We start from the raw sequence: 17,125 nt of genomic DNA, 5'->3' as shown, positions 1-17,125 counted from the left end.
TAAGATGAGAAGCTGTGGACTTTTGAGGACATCTATAATGCTTCTATTTGGGGGAACATTCTTATTGCCCATTCTTCCATTTATATTTTTGTTTTCATCATGGCCTCTGTTCTGACTCAAATTCTGGGGTGATCTGTGTTGCTGAACACTCTGATACTTTCTACTTTCTAACAGACATCTGGATATATAGGTGTTTTCCTTCTGAATGTTTTTGTCATCTGAAACATCAGGCAGAACCATACTCTAAAGGAAGCCATAAATATTTAGGCAGAAACATGGGAGACTTGCAGGGCATACCCTAATCCAGCTGTGGTCAATATGGTTCCAACTGTCTACATATTTCAGAATTTTATTTTGAGAAATGCATTTTTATATGCTTGGATTTAAAATGTCTCTGCTGTTCTCAGGAAAAGGCTTTAAAATTCTTTCTTGCTTATGAATGGATTTCTTGTGATTTCATTTTTGGCAGTTTTCTATGTACTACAGGCTCCTATGATGCTACTGGCTTCCTTTCTAAATTCCAAAAGTCAAAGTCTTTAAAATATCTATTGAAACATTACCACACCCCTTTATTATTAGAGAACTTATAGGAGATTCATGTATTTACTTCTTCAACATTTATTGATTCCCTAATCTGTATTGTTTACTTGTAACACAAATTGCTATGCTAAATGGCCTTATTAATAATAATAAAAAAAACCCCAAACCTGGAGTCAGATATTGGGGTGAAAGCTGAAAGATCAGAGGACAAACCAGATGCAAGTTCTTACCACTAGGAAATCCTCAGCCCAAGAGAGCTACTCTGTATACTCATGCCTTATATGCCTTTCTGTGTTCTGCCATCTCACTTCCTCTCTCCGCCTAGCTACATCACTTCCTCTTCCTGCCCAGCTCTATCACTTCCTGTATGTCTGTATATACCTCCAGACCTCTATGGTTAACTAATGCTGGGATTAAAGACATGTACCACCATGCCTGGCTCTCTTCCCAGTGTGGCCTTGAACTCACAGAGATCTGGATGAATCTCTGCCTCCTGAACGCTAGGATTGAAGGCTTGTGTTACCACTGCATGACCTCTATGTTTAGTGTAGTGGCTGACTTTGTCCTCTGATTCCCAGGCAAGCTTTATTTGTTAGAGCACAAAATAAAATAATCACCATGTTTACTCTCCCATATCCTAAGCAAGACAAACACACTATACTCTGGGATCGTATATTTTAATGAAATGGGCAAGAAACAGTTTACACACAGAGAGACAAATACGTTAGGACTAAGTATGACATGGAGAATTAAAGTAGAGAAGAAGGTTAGAGTGGGTGACCATGAAGGCCTTTCTAAGGAGGTAAATGCAAAGGGTGGTGAAATGGTTCAACTAAGAAAGAGGCTTTTCCCCAAGCTTGGTGCCCTGAATTCTTGGATCTACATAGTGGAAGGAGAAAACTGACTCCCACAAGTTGTCCTCTAACCTCCACATGTGGAATTTCCTCAACACACACATGTATGCACTAGAAAACAAAACAAAAATCCACTGAGATGTAGATAATGTAAGGGGTGTAGTAAGAAGAACATTCCAGTCAAAGAGAGCAAGTGTTGCGAAGGCCCTGGGCCAGTGTGATTGCAGTGGAGGGGCCCGAAGTAAAACCTTGGAGGAGATGAGAGTATCAAAGTAGTCAGCTATTATATTCAGGATTCAGGGCAGGTAAAGAATTTGAATTTTATTTAAGTGTGGTATAGCCATTGGAGCATAGGTTAGCAGGCTGGATTTCCATCCCAGTAGTCCATTGTGGCTACTTTATGGGTACTAACAGAGGAACAAGACTAAAAACTAGGAGGTCCACTGAAAGGCTTTTGCAGTGGTTCAGGAAGGAGGCAATTATAGTTTGAAATGGGTTTAGGGTGGCGAGAATGGAGGCAAGTAGAGGTATCCCAGATGTATCTTTGAGATGCAGTGGTTGGCCTTGCCTATGGACTGAGAGCTCATTTGTCACTCTTGTGCTGTGGGCTCAAGAAATCCAAGAGACAGTGATGCCGTTGACTGTGAGGTGAGAATAGTAGAGTCAGCGGTTAAAGGAAAGAGTTGTGTTTTAAATGATAATTTGGTATCAATTCTAGAAAGAAGTCAAGGGTAGAGATATGAATGTGGGTGTTGTTCTGGCTAGTTTTAAAATGCCCCCACCAGATTGACCTGTGGGCAATCCTGCGGTTCATTTTTTTTTTTTTTTTGATTGATGATAGATTGATGTGGGAAGGCCCAGTTCACTGTGAGTAATGTCACCTGTGGTGGTTTGAAAGGGAATGGCCCTCAAAGGGAGTGACACTATTAGGTGATATGGCTTTGTTAGAGTAGGTGTGGCCTGTTGGAGGAAGTGTGTCACTGTGGGGTGTAGCAAGAATCCTACTTGGTCTTAATAAAAACCTGGAGCCAGATATCAGGGGTAAATCCTGAAAGATCCAAGAGACAAAGGAACAAGTCACAGCCACCCCTTCTCAGCTCACCAACTCCTTAGCTGAAGAAGACCGAGCTCCTGTCTCCTCCACCTTATATTCCTTTTCTGCACCTAGCCATATCACTTCCTGTCTCAGTCCCCCCAGTGCTGGAATTAAAGGCATGTGTGCCTCCCAGGTACTGGGAGCAAAGGCATGAGAACCCAAGCGTTGGGATTAAAGTTGTATGCCACCACTGCCTGGCCTCTATGGCTAATTAGTGAATGGCTTCCCCCCACCCTGATCTTTAGGCAAGCTTTATTTGTTAGAGTATACACAAAATATCACCACAGTGGGGGTAGGCTTTGAGATCTCATATATGTTCAAGCCATTCCCAGTGACTCAGATCACTTCCTATTTCCTGCAGGATCAAGATATAGCTCCTTCTTTACTCTCAGTTTCTTCCCTAGCTCCATGTCTGCCTGCATGTTGTCATGTCCCACCATGATGATAATAGACTAAACCTCTGAAACTGTTAAGCCACCCAATTAAATGTTTTCATGGTATCTCTTCACAGCAATAGAAACCCCAACTAAGACACCACGTATGGGCTTGTTGTCCTGAATGCTATAAGAAGTCAGGCTGAGCAAGCTGTGGGGAGCAATTCATTAAGTAGCACTCCTCCATGGCCTCTGCACCAGTTCCTGTTCTCAGGTTCCTACCTTGAGCTCCTGTCCTGACTTCTCTGAATGATGGACTACAAGCTATGGGATGAAATAAACCCTTTCCTCAAGTTGCTTATGGTCTATTTCATAACAATAGAAACTTAACTGAGACAGGTGTCACTGTAATGATTAAAAAAAAAAAAGAAATAGTGGGAAAGAGAAGACATGAAAAGGCATTCCAATGCTCACAGTATCAAGCCTTTGGGAGATAAAGTGAATCGAAGTTAGAAGAAAATGAGCCAGCAAAGTTTGGGAAGGATGGACAGTGAGCTATGAGAAATGCCTGGGTTTTACAGAGGAAATTAAAGGGAGAGTGTTTTGGTGAAGGTGGAATGTAATCAGTTTGCTGATCTGGAAGTCATTGGTGGTCTTGACAAGGGTAGTCTCAGGGAAGTGGTAAGAGGGAAGTCTAGGGGATGGAGGTGACTTTGAATGAAGGAAAGAAGTAGAACACAATGGTGGTGGAACATTTAAAGTAGCAATAGCACTTCCAAGAAGGTTAGCTGTCAGGCATTCACCAAGGAACCCAAATTCCAACCCTATATTGGATGCAAATTGCTTATGCGAATGTCTTGAATTCCATTAGGATGGGCAAGAACTTCAAGTTCATTATTCGCTTCTATATCTCAAGCCTTACAGAGTGCTGGGCACACAGTAGTTGCTTAGTCATTTTAGCTGAATGAATGGATGGGTGACTTTAAGAATATCCTACTGTAATAGGAACACTTTAGGCTTGAGGCCATGTCTCATATCTTGAGTCTCACATACAACAGTTGAGATGCAAATGTATTCCTCAATGAATAAATGAGTCTGATGAATCTGGTTGTAGACAGAGAAACTGCAGGTAGGAAAACTCAGAGATGGGAGATATTTAGACCGAGGTTCCTGGAGCCATGAGCATGACCCACGCCTGGAGTCTCAGGCCAAAGATGTCTGTTGAGACAGAAAGGAGAGGGTAGATTGCAGGCTCTTCTAAACTTGACTGATTCTCTAACTGTAACTTCACTTGTCATCCCTTAATTTAAAACCTCATTGTTTATAATTATAGCTATATCTCCATAAAAGTAGTATGGTGGTTTCATGAGATTATATCAGTAAGGAGGTTAGCCAAAGGTCTGACTCTTATGAAACATCCACGAATGCTCAACATTGCACTAGGAACTTAGGTTCTCCAGTCAGTCAGGACATCTAGAATTGGAGAGTTGTTTGAATGGGAGGATTCCCTGATGTCCTTGTTGACTCTCCTTTCATTCTAAAAGGGATATATAAATCATATTTATCTTTATGAAAAGCCTACATGTGTTCTTGATGAGGCTTCAACAAATTTCATTCTGTCCCTCAAACTATACAACTTGCTTACTGATGTCAGAAGTGGGGACCAAAGTCTGTTCCATGGACAAGGCCAGATGTGGTTCCATCCAATCAGGAACTGTTTCTGCTCCTGGAGAAGGGAGGGTTCATGGTTGGACCATCATGTTTTAACTGGCTCTTGCCTACTCTCTGTGATACTTCCTGGGTGTAACCATGCCTTCCCTTACTTCCATGCCTCAGTACAAACTATTTCCTCTGCCTGGAATGCTCTCCCAGTGTCTGCTGATTTCTGAAACATTCTTGGAGATTCAGCTAAAGTACAGTGGTTATCGGGACGCTGTCCCTGGGCTGAGTGTTCCTCCCAAGATTTCCTGTAGTTTGTACAGCAAGCTCTATTTTGTGCCATCACCATATGAGACTGTTGCTTTATATTTACGTCTCCCTCTCTTTATCAAATGGTAAGACCCTTAGTGGGAGTTTTTTCATGTCTGTTTTCTCCTAGCTCCTATTGGCATTTGGAAGGTATTTGATATACATTTGCTCAATGGATGAATGGATTAATAAGTAAACAAATGAAAGAAGCAGATAGGGACCATTTACCTGAATCTTGAGCATAAAACATGTAGCCAGGGGTAAGTGAAAAGAGACATGGAAGCCACACCATTGATGACACAGTTTGGACTTGCTGGGCCTGTTTCCTTCCCTTCAGCATAGCTGCCGGCAGCATTTGTCTGTGACTTTGAAAGCACAGTTCTGCCTCATATGATTTATGAAGACACTGCTGATTTTATCCCCAGGATGTTCTTGTCAGGAAGGCCTTCCTGTAAGGACAATCATTGTAATGGGGTTTTACCTGCGTAGCTCATTATATGAACATCCCTGGAAGTCTTATTGGGTTAGTTTCTAAGCCTCAGAGGCACAGCTTGACAGTGGGAGTAATATGGCGGGAGTCACTCTAGCATAGATATTTCCAATATACCTGCACAACATGGGAAATCACATGGTGAACCCTGATTTTTATCTCCAGAACTTTCCTAAACACATCGCTCACTGTTCATTGTCACACCTTGGCTGAACTTCAGACATTTTTATCCATGCACACTAGCTCCAGTTTGATTCTTCTTCCAGAGAATAGCTTCTACTCTGAAAGATTTCTTGGAGACTGGAACATTCTTCTCAGATGTCTCACTTGTATACAGGCTTGTAATATGCTGTGAAAATGGTCCTAAGTTTCTTCCATCCCAGTACATACAACCCTTTAAAAGTAGAACTTCCTTGCCCTTTCATATGGGCTCTGGGCTTGGCCCTATAATCTGTTTTGGCTATTAGGATTTTGACAAACATGATCTGACTTGAAAAAGATGCTCATTTCTCCAGTTGGTGCTTTAAGGACTCTGTGATGCCAGTTACCTTGGGAAGAACCCTAGGTCAGATAAGAGATGTATAACTCGTTTACTTGGCTGCCTGTTGCCCATTTCATGAATGAAGTTATCATAAATTATTCAGATACCAGAAGATCTATCACTTGACCAGAGACATGTAATAAAAAGACAGATGAGATGAATCAAACCTGCCTGGACCAAAATGGTGAGCTGAATAAATAGCTGATGTTGAAACCACAAATTTTAGAATGGTTTGTTACTCTGCAAGAGCTAATTAATGAATTTACTCTCCTGTCTCCTGAATTCATGTTCCCATATTGATTTGTTCATATTATGGCACAGTGCCCATCATACTCTCCAGATGGGTAAGTTTATGTATGAGTGTGTCTCTCTAGGAGACCTTAGATACTCCGATGACAGGATCAGTGCCCTCAGGAGCAAAAAAATTCATCTATGTAAGTTCAAGCCCAATGCCAGGCACAAACATCCACTCTGGAAATGTGAATAAATATATGCAGATAAACAGAATAAATATACTCAGATAAACAGAATAAATGTATGCAGATCAATTAGGTATCTTTTAATCTTGTCTCCTTGTCACCAGCAGTAACTTACATATGACTTTCCCACTTCCCATTTAGCTATTCAAAACTTGGTGTTGAGCATATTACCACTGCTTTGTGTTTTCACATTCTCTTTTGCAATTATGTTGCCTTTTGACCATCCTCATAACATCTCAGTGTACCCACAGATCAAAGTAAAGTCTCTCAAGTTTTAAAAAATAGGATTATATAGCCATAAAAGACATCAGCCAAAATAAAACCTTTTGATAAAAGCCAAAGTTTCCTTTTTCTAAATTACATTTCTCAAATGGCATTATGTGATGATTGATATTTTATTTAGATATTTTCTTTTCAATGCAAAAGACTTGTACTTGCAAAATGAACAATTTTCTCACTGAAAGCTATTAATTTCATCTTGTCTAAGGTGATAAATCTTGAAACAAATTCATTTAATGCGTTGCTCCAGTATAAATTGCTGATCAGTTTGTAGCATTCTGGGTAACCCCAGAAGTCAAGTGAAAAAGGCTTCCAAAGCCAGAGTGAAGGCAAAAGAAGGCAGCACAGGTCAGTTATTAACAGACTTCCAAGAATTGCTTATTAAATAAATGCCCAGTGTGGGATTAATAATAAACATTAGCGTTTACTAGTCAAACCCTGTGCTGCCTGATGAATACCTTATTTAATCTTCATAACAGCCCCACATGGTAGGTTCTAATGTTCCCATTTTACAGATGAGGAAAGGCTTAGGGAGTTTAATCTGCGTACTCAGGATAATTTGGGCCCTAGAACCAAACACTGTTGTGTTAACACTGTTGTGTTGGATTTAGACACAACAGTGTCTATTTTAAACCTAATATCTTAATCATTGAGTTTCACAGAGAGGGGGATGAAAAAATATCTCTTGAGTTTCACAGAGAAGGGGATGCAAAATATCTACTCATGATGAATCATGTATTTTAATATTGCAAACCAAATTACTAATGTAGCCATGACTTACTTAGGGGCATGAAGTTCTTGGCTGGCAGAAACATCTTATTTATCTCCTTTTGAATCATATTGATATTGAGAGGGTAGGAGCTGACCTTGGTGAATATGTGTGTCCACAGCTGTTCCTAGTTGCCTACAAATTTTAGGTTTGCCTGTCTTTAGGTCAAGGTGTCCCCACAAAGTATCAAATACCAGAATGTAAAATGGAAAAGGGTCCTGCCCTAGTTCTTATCTCCACATCAAGTCTCCACCCTTCTCCAGTCATTTCTCTTCTGGAAAACTGACTCATGATCTGGCTTCTGCTGGACACTGCAGCAGAGGTCCTAGGGAGGACCTGTCAGAGGTGAAGGGAGGGTGTGCCACCCCTGTTTCTCTATAGGGCCAACTTGTACTTACTGTGTTTCTCCTTAAAATGTTTTTATTTTGCATTTCTTATTTTCCCTCATTTTTATTAGTTCTCTGAGAATTTTGTTCTCAGAGAACTTTTCATTTTCATTTTGATCATGCTCACCCCTCCTCCATTCCTCCCAGGTCCATCTCTCTCTCTCTCTCTCTCTCTCTCTCTCTCTCTCTCTCTCTCTCTCTCTCTCTCTCTCTCTCTCTCTCTCTCTCTCTCTCTCTCTCTCTCTCTCAAACCTGTTAAGTACAGTTTATACTCTTGGATGTGTGGCCTTCACTGGAGGGTGGTCTATGCACTAGGATTTTCACCCTTACAGAAAACTGATTCTCCTTCCCCTAGCAGCTGTCAATTGCCAATAGCTGCTTAGCTAGGGCTTCATGCCCACCTTTCGTTCTCCATGCTGGAATTTTGTTTGGCCCGAGCCTGTGCTGGTCTTGTGCAGACTGTCACAGCTGCTCATATGTGCGACGGCCCTGTTGGGTCTAGAAAATGATGTTTCATGTCTTCATCTACCACCTAAGGCTCTAGATGTTTCACCCCCTCTTCCACCATGATCCCTGAACCTCAGATAGACGGGGTATAACATAGATGTCCCATTTAGGACTGAGCATTCTAAAGTCTCTTATTCTCTGTACCTTGATCAGTTGTGGGCCTCTGTGTTGATCTTTAGCTACCTCAAAGAAAAGCTTTTCTAATGATTGTCAAGAACTGTACTAATCTATGTATATAACTGTAACTGCTTAGGAGTGTGCTTAATACCATGTCCATCTAGCAGAGTATTTTATTTTAATAGGTCCTCCCCCTAGCCCCCTGCAAGGCCTGTGACCTGCCTAGTTTCTTGGCCCCAATAATGGTGCTTAGATATGGGTTTCAACTTTTGGAGTGGGCCTTTAATCCAATCAGAAAGTTACTGGTTCCTCTCATGATGTCCATTCCACTACTGTACCAGCAGGCATGTCGCACCAGGCCAGTTGTTATTATAGTTCACAGTTGGGTAAGAGTGATGATTGTTTTTTTCCCTCTGGTATCATGCCTTTCATGCACCATGAAAATTAGCCAGTAGGGATGAGGTTTCTCAGTGAGTACCACCTTAATTTCTTCATGCTCTATGACTCAAGAATGTGGAGTCTTCATTAACAGGTCTTAACCATCAGGTTCTGGAGAACAATCAAGTATATTGGCAATATCTTGTAATATTTTAGTTTCTATGGGACCTCATTTGCTAACAATGCTAAGAGAGGTAACCCATTCCTGACATTGTGCCTTTTATTTGCTTGTCTGTGGTGTTTACTACGGGCATGGTTGAACATTTTAAAAATGTTCCTCAGCCATTTGCATTTTGTCCTTTGTAGTTGGACATTTTCTCCAGTCCCACTAGGCCCTCGCAATCCCATGGTCTGCTTGTAAAATAATCACTCAGAAGCTTATACTAATTATAACTGCTTGGACATTTGCTCAGGCTTATTACTGACTAACTCTTACACTTAAATTAACCCATAATTCTTATTTATGTTTAGCCACATGGCTTGATACCTTTTCTCAGTTCTGCCTTGTCATCTTGCTTCCTCTGTATCTGGCTGGTGACTCCTGACTCAACCTTCCTCTTCCCAGCATTCTCCTCATCTGCTCGCCCCACCTCTACTTCCTGCCTGACTACTGGCCAATCAGTGTTTTATTAAACCAGTGTACAAGATCATTATCTTATAGCAGTCCCTTGAGAACTCTTTGTTTAGTTTCATGCTTCATTTTACATAGAGTTGTTTGTTTTCTTGATATTTAATCTTTTGAGTTCTTTGTATATTCCAGATACTAACCCTCTGTCAGATACATAGCTGATAAAGATTTTTTTTCCTATTAGGCATTTTCACTTGAATTTCGGTATCTTTTCTGTAGAGAAGTTTTTTAGTTTCAGGAGATCCCATTTATTAATTGTTGGCCTTAATCCCTGACCTGTCTTTGTCCTGTTTAGAAAGTCTTTTCCCGCCAATGAGTCCAACACTACTCTCACTTTCTCCTCAATCACATTCAAGATATCAGTTCTCACATTGAGATCTTTGACCCATTTGGAGTTGAATTTTGGCAGAGTGAGAGATAAGGATCCAGTTTCATTCTTCTATACATAACTATCCAGTTTTATCAGCACAACTTGCAGAAGATTTTCTCCCATGTGTATTGCTGGCCTCTTGGTTAAAAATTAGTAGACTGAAAGAGTATGGCTTATATGTGGGTCCTCAGTTCTATTCTACTGATCAATGTGTCTGTTTTTATGTGATTATTATGCGATTTTACTACTATAGTTATATAGCAGATTTTAAAATCTAAGGTGGTGATATATCTAGCCATTCCTTGTTGTTCAGGGTTGTTTTTGTTATCCAGTATTTCCATATTGAATTTAATAATTTTCAATTTCTCTGAAGATCTGAATTGGGATTTTAGGAGGATTGCATTGAATCTGTATGTTGCTTTTGATAGGATGGTAATTTTTACATTGTTAAGCCAAGAGCATGGGAGATAATTCTAGCTTCTGGTATCTTCTACAATTTCCTTCTCAGAGTACTAGTCTTTCACTTCCTTGGTTAGATTTAGTCAAGGAAATTTTGAGGCAATTATAAATGGACTTGCTCGCCTGGTGTCTTTCTCAGTGTGCTTGTCGTTTGTATATAGGAAGGCTGCTGATTTGTGTGTGTTAATTTTCCAGCCTGTTATTTTGCTGAATGTGTTTATCAGCTGCAGGGGATTTCTGGTGAAGTCATTAGGATCTTTTATGTATAGAATTATATTATCTGCAAATAAGGATAATTGCATTCTTTCTATTTCTATTTGAATCCTCTTTATTTCCTTCATTTGTCTTATAGTCTCAGAGATGAAGAGATGGTTCAGTATATGTAAATCAATAAAGATAATCTACCACATAGACTCAAGGAAACAAACCACATGGTCATCTCATTAGATGAAGAAAGCCTTTGACAAAGGTCATATTCTTTCATGATAAAAGTCCCAAAAACAATCTAGGACTGCAGGGGACATACCCCAACATAATGAAGATAGGAAGCCCACAGCCAGCATCTTGCTAAACAAAGAAAAAGTCAAAGTCTTTCCACTAAAATCAGGAACAAGACAGGGATGTCCACTTCCCACCCCCATCCCCCCTTATATCCAATTTAGCACTGGAAGTCTTGTCCATTCCATACCCCCACCCCACCTTGTATTTAACTTAGCGCTGGAAGTCTCACTATGCTTCTAGACTGTTCATCCTCTCAAGCCTACCTTGCTAAATATCTACTGCCCTCCTGGCCTAGTTCCCCGTCCCTTTTTCATGTGAGCCCAGGATAGGAATTGTTCTCTTGTTGTCACACTCTTCCCTTTCCCTATCCCAGCCCACATCCCCGAACCATTCTCTTGGAATTATCCCGGGTGTGCACTCTCTTTCTTCCTGGGACCCTGACTGAAAAGAGAGGTTTAGAGACTATACTCCCCACTTCACATTCCATGAAAAAACAACAAAGCAAAGCTGAAGCACAGAGAAGTTAGCATCTGCTGTGCCAGCTGTTGAGGAGTACAGCCAGATGTGGAAGGCCCATGGACCTGCTTTTTTTGTCCAGTGATATTCTGCATACCCCACTAAGGAAAAACCAGTGAGGGTGGGTACCTTCCTCATGTCCTCATGTTGTAGGCAAGCCCAACCTTTTGACATTGTGGCACAACACTGCCATCTACAAAGTTCATGCTTGAGAACTACACAGCCATTTTTTTTTTTTTTTTTTTTTTAAGAAACGAATCCTAAACGTTTTAAGTTGGTTTGGTTACAGCTTTGTTTGGGCCACATTCATAGCTGTCCTGGGGTGCATGCATCCTTGCACTGCTGTGGTCCTCCCATGATGCCTTTAAAGCCAGATCATAGCTCATCTGTTCTTGGATCGTTTCTCTTGCAGCCTTATCCTTATCCTCTGGAATGAAAAAAATGCCTCGAAGGGACTTCTGTGTGTATCTGGTGACAGATTTAAAAACCATGTAGGCAGATGATTTGTGTGTATAATGAATGCTCTGCAGGGTAAGGTGATTTTGTTCTTTAAAAAATGTAAAGTATTTATCCGTTTTCTAACACCCACAAACCAAAATGGCTGCCAGTCAAAATCTTTCCATGGGGGTGGCTTTCATCGCAGTAATTAAGTCTGTTCAAGCTTGGCTTACTGTTAGAAGGCTGTTGCAAGGTACTGACACGGCCCAAATGGCCAATAAATATTTGTTGCATGAGTGAATAAATGTTTATGCTGTGGAGGAACTATAGTAGTTTAAAGTTAGTGTGTAAACTGTGCACAACAGTGTTACTCCTTTGACCTCTGATGTGTTCTCTCTGGCTGCTGAAGTCTCATGAAGTTAACTAGAATGTTGCTGATGCCTTGATTATGTTTTAGTTTGTTTTTTTGCACCTGTGATAAAGCAAGAGCAATACTTTGAAGTTTGAGGGCCTGAGTTTAGATATTCCCGTGAGACTTCTTATTAGATACGGTGATCCACACTGTAGAGCTGGATTGATAGCACTTTAAAAAAAATTGTGTGCAGGAGAGTGTTTTTGTTGTAAGTTGTCAAGAGGTAATTGCTTTTACTTTAGAGTTCAGGTCTTGCAATTAGCCTTTGAACTGGCAACAAAGTGGTACTGTCCTGTGGGAATTAGGCTGAAGCGTTCTAGTTCAGCTGCTTGGGATCTTCTAATGTCCACAAACACATTTATAATTCTTATGATTCTATGGAGGTAGATAATGAAAGAACATCATCAGAGACCATCTTTCCTCATAACAGCTATCTCTTTCTTCCTGGTAGCTAGGATGTCTGGCAGCCTCCAGACCTGGGTACCAAGCAGCAGTGGTGGTCTGGACTCACATTTAACAACTCTTCCAATCAAAGTTTTACCCCCACAAAATCTCTGTACAGGTTTGGGTCCTTCCTTTCCCTTCCTTCCTTCCTTCCTTCCTTCCTTCCTTCCTTCCTTCCTTCCTTCCTTCCTTCCTTCCTTCCTTCCTTCCTTCCTTCCTTCCTTCCTTCCTTCCTCCCTTCTTTCCTCCCTCCCTCCTTCCCTCCCTTCCTCTGTCCCTCCTTTCCTTCCTTCCTCCCCAGCAATAATAAAAACAAATGTAGGAACCAAACAAAGATTCATTGCTCTCTTAAACTTCTAGGGAACAACTTAAAAGGTCTTTTATTACAATATTTCCTTATGTGGAATTTCTTTAGCCTGGAAACTCATCCCCTTGTTATCATACTAGTCCAGAGCCTTCTGCTTCAAAGTCTAGGGGCTGTGTCATCCTAAACAAATGAAGGACCTACTTTGAAGAAAATCCTGTAAGGTTTTTGGAATACAGAAGTGTCTTTCAAATATTTCTTCCTGCTTTGAATAGCAGATTTTTGTATTTGATAAATGCCAACATTGTTACGATGAATAAAATGTAAATTTACTGAGCATTTAAGCTATCATAGTAGGTTTTTGTCATTCTGTACTTTTTCAATCAACTAATATTAAAGTATAATTACTATTGTGTGTGGGTTTGAAAAATGTTTAAAAATTTTCAATGTTTTAAGAAGAGTGGGAATTTTCCCTGAGATACTGCCTTAATTCCACCCCACCTCAGAGCTAGCAAGGAGCTAAATGGTGTCAATTTGAATGAAGTTTTTGGCCTTGATTCTGGACTAATTTTTGGGGGTTTTGTGCCTGATATGTTTTGAGGAGGGGCTGAACTAAAACAGGGGCAGGGCAAAAATGAGCTAAGGAACCAGAGACAGGGGTGGTTGGTGCCAAAAGATGAAATGAGGTCTTCAAGGGAGAAGATTTGGGCTTATAACACTATTCAAAAATCGGTGGATATTTAGGAGAAGTTAAGAGAGAATGAAGTCCTTGTTTAAAGAGAAGGCACAATCTCAGCATGTTCCTGTAGACTTGAGTTCTAGCTCACAGTAGATACAGAGACAGAAAATGATAGAAGGAGGAATGGGAATGAAAACTTGATGTTTCACTACATTTTCATCTTTTTTTGTTGTTGTTGCTTAACACCTTTAATAAGGCATAATCTATATGGCACAAAATTTACCCATTGTAAGTATACTGCAAGTATATAGATAAGTGTTTTTGAGTGAGAGTGTTGTGTATCTATTAATACAGTGTTCAACATTTCCAGCATTCCCCAAAGTTCCCAGTCTTGGGAACACATACTCTTGTTCTCTGGTCTCAACTATGCTGATTTCTGGGTCTATTGATTTGCCTTTCCTGGAAATTTTGTGTAAATGGAACAATACAACATATAATATCTATATATGGCTTCTTTAACTTGGCATTACTTTTTTAGGTTTATCAATATTACAGTTTGCATCGATAGCCCCCTTTCTACTGAATAGAATCTATTGTATTAGTATACCCTATTTGGGTTATCCATTCAATGGCTGGAAGACATTTGAAGAGCTTCTGCTCTTAGCTGTTGTAAATATAGATTATCTTAATCCAAAAATCCAAAGTCCAGAACACTCCCAAATCCACGTATTTTTTTTTGTTGATAGATAAAAATTGCATATGCAATCTCATATGACAGTTGAACACTGCAGTGTTTAACATCTTATCAAATTACCTTCTATGTATATTTGTAACATAAACAGAATTTCATATTTAGGGTTGGCTCTATCCCCCAAGACATGTCAATATATGTATGCAAATATGCTAAAAATGTCTATAGTCTAAGTATTCATCTGGTTCCAGAGATAAGAACAATTTAGTCTGAAGTTTTTCTGGTCCCTCCCATCTCCCATGGCCCCACGGTCCTGCAGCCGCTCAGACCCAAATGAACACAAAGAGGCTTATATTAATTACGAACTGTGTGGCCTAATGGCTCAGGCTTCTTGCTAGATAGCTCTTATATCTTAAATTAACCCATTTCTATAAATCTAAATCCATGTGGCTTATAGCTTACCAGTACTTTTATATCTTGCTTCTTTTGGCGGCCAGCAGCAGCTCTCAGCTCTGCCTTTCTCCTTCCTCTCTCTCTAGTTGGAATGTCCCACCTAACTTTATTCTGCATCACCATTGGCCAAACAGCTTTATTTATCAACCAATCATAGCAACATATATTCACAGCATATAGGACGATGTCACCCATCAATTCTTCCATGAAGATTTGTATACAGGCCTTTGAATAGACAGTGGTTTTTTTCTCTTAGATTGAGACCTGTGAGGAGAATTGCTATTATATATGTTTAGCTTTGTAAGGCACTGACAAACCTTTTTCTAAGACAATTGTGTATTTCCAACACCAGTGCCTGGAAGTTTCAGTCTTTTAAATCCACACCATGATGGATAATATGGATTGTCAGCTTAGCAGAACCTAGACTCACCTAAGACACAAATCTCTGGGCAAGTCTGTGAGAGAGTTTCTAGACTGGGTTTATGGAGCTGGGAAGACCTAACCTAACTGTAACTGTGGGTGTCGTGATTCCATGGTTTGGAGTCCATAAAGAGGTGGAAACGTGTGTGGGATGGCATAACAGGTAAAAACACTTGGTGCTTGCCACACCAGCCCGAGGACCTGAGTTCAATCCCCAGAACTCATGTATGCTAGTTAATTTTTTTTTGTCAACTTTACACAAGCTAGGATCATCTTGGAAGAGGAAATGTCAATGGAGAAAATTCCCCCATCTAATCAGCTGTAGGCAAGCCTGTGGAAGGGGCCTTCCCTGGGTGAGTGTTCTTCTTTGTATACGAGAGGAGGCTGAGCAAGCCACAGAGAGTAATTCAGTAAGTAGTATTCCCCCATGGCTTGTGTTTCGACTCCTGCCTCCAGGAGTTCCTGCTCTGCTTTCCATTCATGATGGGCTGTGATTGGGACATGTAAACTGGAATAAATGCTTTCTTCCTCCAGTTGCTTTTGGCCATCATGTTTATCACAACAATAAAAAATCTAGCTGTGACACTTAAAGGTGCAAAGGAAGAACGAACTGCATAGAGTTGTCCTCTGGCCACCGCAGGAATGCTGTGGCGCATGTGCCCCCATCATATACGAACGCATACAATAATACTTTAAAAGTTTAAAAGGAGGAGATGAGCTGAGCATCATCATTCATCTTTCTGCCTTCTTACTGTGGATGCAGTGAGACCAACTGTCTTAGTCTCTTGCCACTGTGACTTCCCTATGATGAAGAACTTTCAACTGTGAAAAAAATAAATCTTTTTTTAAGTTGCCTTTGGTATGAAAAGTAGATTCATTACTGTGATAAACTTGGCTGTGTGGTTCTTGGGTCTTTGGAATTGCTTAGCTGAAGAGATGTGGAAGTGTTTGAAACTTGGAGCTAGAAAGCCCTAGAATGCTGTAGGCAGATCTTAATGGGACGTGGTTAGCCTGGAGGGTACACAGAAGCTGATGCAACTGTGGTCCAAGGGAGGCAGGTAATATATCAAGTTAATAAAAGAACTTGGCGATGTAGTCTGTAAAGGCATCATAGATCTGTGACTGACAGAGTAATGGAGGCTTGTCCCAAGGTTCCAGAAGGCCACTGCAACCAAGCAGTGTGTGACAAGGTTAGATTCCCTTCAAGGAATCTCTGAGAATTAAGTGTGTGAAGCTGTAAAGGCAAAGCCCAAGTTTCTATGGAGGAGACCCCAGGATGTTAGAGATGTTGGGATCATAGGATGCATTCCAAAGAAAACTACATGCGCAGAGTGGAGGCATGCAGAGAGTTGCTATGTGCTACCCAGGTGCCAGGGCTGCTAGAGTGGAACTGGACAATTAGAAGTGAGATGATTCCTTTATGAGCCTCAGATGCTGGACATGGAACTGCAGGATTTGTGTTTACCTTGATGGGTGTCAGTCTTGTTTTGACCCCATATTTACTTTCTATGCCCCAATTCTTTCCTTCTGGAATAGGAGAGTCTGTGCTGTGCCATTTTATGTTGGAAGTATATACCTTGTTTTTTTTTTTTTTTTTTTTTTAAACGTTATTAGGGCTCACAGTTAAGAGATTGCCTTAACTTCACAGAGACTATGCATTTATACTTTTGAATACCATGGGAACTGTGAAGACCATGGGGACATTTGAAGTTGGACTGAACACATTTTGCATCTTGAGATGGCCATAATCTTATGGGGACAAGAAGTAGAAGGTGAATTACGAATATGATTATGTTTGGGTATGAAATTGACAAGGCATAGAACTGTCATGGTTGATACCATTGTCAACTTAACAGGATCTAGAATCATGTAGGAAAAAAAAAAACAATTGTCTAGATTGGGTTATTGGGGTGGGAAGGCCTAGCCTAACTGTGGGTGGCACCATTTCATAAGGATCTGGGACTGAGCAAAG

The 17,125-nt window shown here is 40.5% G+C and overlaps 1 protein-coding gene across 4 annotated transcripts in view; it reads left to right on the top strand.

Annotated features, from left to right (window-relative positions):
* Htr7 (5-hydroxytryptamine receptor 7) overlaps window positions 1-17,125 on the top strand; it is a 92,964-nt gene that overhangs the window by 15,595 nt on the left and 60,244 nt on the right. The gene's annotated exons all lie outside the window — the stretch shown is intronic.

This window comes from Peromyscus maniculatus, chromosome 1, assembly GCF_049852395.1.
Source record: "Peromyscus maniculatus bairdii isolate BWxNUB_F1_BW_parent chromosome 1, HU_Pman_BW_mat_3.1, whole genome shotgun sequence".
NCBI lineage: Eukaryota > Metazoa > Chordata > Mammalia > Rodentia > Cricetidae > Peromyscus > Peromyscus maniculatus.
This window is presented reverse-complemented; position numbering and strand designations above follow the sequence as displayed.